We start from the raw sequence: 3503 nt of genomic DNA, 5'->3' as shown, positions 1-3503 counted from the left end.
CGGCCCGGCCTCCGTGGGCTTCACGCTGTCCCTGCGGCAGCGGACGAGGGAGGTTGCTTCCCCGGAGGCCGGCGCGAAGTGAGTCAGAGCGCTGGAGGCTGGGAAGAGGCTTCGGCTGGCAAACCTGACGAACGCCGGAGTCACCTGGCTGGCGTGTAAATACCGATGCCCGGGCCCCACCCCTCGGAGTCACCGACGCCGCCGGCGAGGCCTTTCCACTGGGGAAGCCTGGACCACCGGGGCCCGCGGCGTCACCGGCGGCGCTGCGAGCCCCGGGGCGCCCCGCTGCAAGTCCGCGAAGTTCCCCTTAAAAGATGGCAAACACCTCCAGAGTCGGACTCCCTTAATGAGTGTGGCGGGCTACACAGCTGTTCCCGACGGCTTGCTCCGTCCGCTCGTCACGTGACTCTCGTACCCTGTTCTTAGAATCCAGAAGTCAGGGTGAGCCCTGGGAAGTTAGGATGGAAAGGAGCAAGACTAGTTGGGATGCAATAGGCTGCCGGCCACTTGTAGTCGGCCTGCCGACTTGCTGTCCACTATTATTTTAGACCCTTATAGACCAAAGCCATGGGTCGTTGAGTGCTTACACACAAGCTCTGATGACATTGTAGCTGTGGCAAGTTGGAGAAACACAGAAAAGACAGACCCAATAAAGTTTAATTCTACCCTTCCTGTCAATCATTTTAATTTTCTTTCTTCCTTCATATCCACCTTGTGTGTACACGGGATGTGTGTATGTTGAATGTATACGCCTTCTCTGCCCCGCCCCCCAAACATCATGGAATCTAGTAGCCTGGTTTTGTTTTTTTTTTCACTTTTGCATTGTAAACTTGATTTCAAAATCCTTAAAGTTTTCCATTTCATATGTCTGACATAATATGTAATTGAAGCAAAGTGCAGTAGCTTGACGCCTGATCTTTTATAAAGTAAGATAGCTGAAGGTTGGTGGTTTTTGTTTTTAACTATGCAGTTCAACTCTCAAGGGAGCCATTTCTTTTCCTTCCCACTGTGATCTGTAATTTGGCTCTGTGCTGTCAGGAAGCAGGAGAGAAATAATAATTCTTACCTATCAACACAAAACTTGGAACATACAATATCTCTTGTTTTCTCTAGTCCTTCCTTCCCAAATGATTGTCAGGACAAATAATAACTAGCAGATGATCTTCCTGAGATCAGCTACGTCAGATTAACATAATCCACAACAGATTTGCTCCCACAGGCAAAGCCCAGGAGAAAATAATTTTAGGAAAGATTCCTGCTATTACACTTCTCCTGTTATTATTAAACATATATAACAATCATTAGGTATTAGCCTACCCTTTTGAGCAGATCTACAGAGATGTCTTGTAGGAATGCTGTGTAGACACATAGATGATGTAATGATGATCCTATAAGAATTCCTATCAGTATTTATTAAGCTGCCAATACTGCAATGAGAAGTCTGCCAGTCTCTGTCACCAGTTAATTGCTTCTGCTACTCAGAGCACATTCCAACAGGTTGTAAAACCATTAACCAAAGGTCGTAAAAAGGGAACTACAATTTATTATAGGCGCTAGGACAGAAGATAAAATGTTGACGGGGTTTATCTATACAAAACTTCACTAATAACTTACTTATGTTTTTTAACTCAGTGAACCTGTGGAGCTGTGACAGGTGATGAATGTTTAGCCAGGTAATTACTCCTAATGGATATGCATGAAAACATTCTCTGTTGTAAACTTCTATTTCAATTTATGATTGAATTTATGTGCAAACTTGTGATGAACTTTTTACCATGTGATCCTATATTCTAAACAATGTATGAGTGCTGCAGACAAAGAGAAGAGACAGAACTAGGCTGAGGAGAACTTTGAAGACAACATGTTGTAGATCTGAACAGAACTTTTTGGAACTGAACTGAGGACAATTTTTTTAGTCAGGACACGAGAACGTTTTAGACAGAACTGGACTCAAGAAGAACTTAGAAGTAAAGGAATAGCATTGGGAGAAAAGGCTTTGAGAGTTAGAGCATTATTGTGACTTCAGAGCAGGAGGAGAGAACCAGATTAGGACAATGCAGAATGGAATAACTTAGAAACTATAAGGTAACACAAAAAACTAAGAGAGTAATATGCAGAATGTAGAAGGAAAGGAAGGAAGACTCTACAGAGAGCAGAAGGAGCAGGCAGGCTTCTCACCATGGGACAGAACAGGTAGGTCTGTTCTTGATAACAAGACAGACTTAGTCTTATTAAAAGGAACAAGACTTTCTTCTTACAAACTTAGGTTTAATTCATTTAGCAATAAAAGGGTAGAAGCTTTCTCATTCTATATGCCGTAAAGACTGGAGCTCATTTTTCACTCAGAATGAGTGAGTTCTTTTTGCACTGGTGCTCGGTCTTTTGCTCCAAATGCATATTTATGGATGTGTGTGTGTGTGTATGTATTTTTTATGTATTTTTATTTTTCTGTGTTTCTCCAACTTTCCACAGCTACAATGTCATTTTGTATGTAAGTATGTAATTATGAGTGCATACAAGCTGAAACCAACTGGTTTGAATATAAATGTATAAATTCACATGAGTGAATCTGTATGTAAATTAATAAGAATTTATGCATATTTCCTTATGTAAAAGTTTTTCCTCCTGCCAGTGAGATTCTCCTGGTTCAATAGAAGTTTATTGCTCCAAACTTCCCCCCAGTCTGACAAGGGAGAGGCATTTGGACAAAAGGGAAAAGACTCTAGCAATTAATCCTTTACTTAATCTGCATTTTTAGGATGAGGTGCTAAGTGCCTGAGACTGCAGTTTCTGGCCTTAGAGGAACACAGAAGGCAGGTCAGCTACAGTAGCAAAGTAAATTAGACTTAGATAAGTAAACTTTTAATTATTATACAGCAACCCTAAATATCTTACAAAGTCTTAAGACAAAAGTCTTGGCATCCACCGACACTCTTCCCCCTCTGCTGCCTCAAGGAGAATGAACAAGAAGACCCCACTGGGGCTGGTCCCCAGCAAATGATGATTCTGTTCTGTACTGCGTTATTCCGAAGTCACTAGACTACTTTTGTTGTTTTTTGTTTATTTTGTTATTGGTGGTGGTGATTTTGTTTTATTTTGTTTATTTTGGTTTTTCAGATAGTATTTCTCTGTGTAGCCCTGGCTGTCCTAGAGCTCAGTTCTACAGACCAGGCTGACATGGAACTCACAGAGATCTGCCTGCCTCTGCTTCCAAATACTGGAATTAAAGGCATGCACCACCACCCAGGGGACACTGGATGTTTTTATAGGACAGTTAAACACTATTTCCTTTAGAGATGGAGTGCCAGTATATGATGAGGAATGGAAATCCCTTTGTGACTCTAGAGAAACAGATCAATTGAATATATAGTAAAAGTGGCGGGGCAGTGGTGGCACATGCCTTTAATCCCAGCACTTGGGAGGCAGAAGCAGGCAGATTTCTGAGTTCGAGGCCAGCCTGGTCTACAGAGTGAGTTCCAGGATAGCCAGGGCTACACAGAGAC

The sequence above is a fragment of the Apodemus sylvaticus genome, chromosome 4 (assembly GCF_947179515.1).
Source record: "Apodemus sylvaticus chromosome 4, mApoSyl1.1, whole genome shotgun sequence".
Classification (NCBI taxonomy): Eukaryota; Metazoa; Chordata; class Mammalia; order Rodentia; family Muridae; genus Apodemus; species Apodemus sylvaticus.
Note: the sequence above shows the minus strand (reverse complement) of the source record.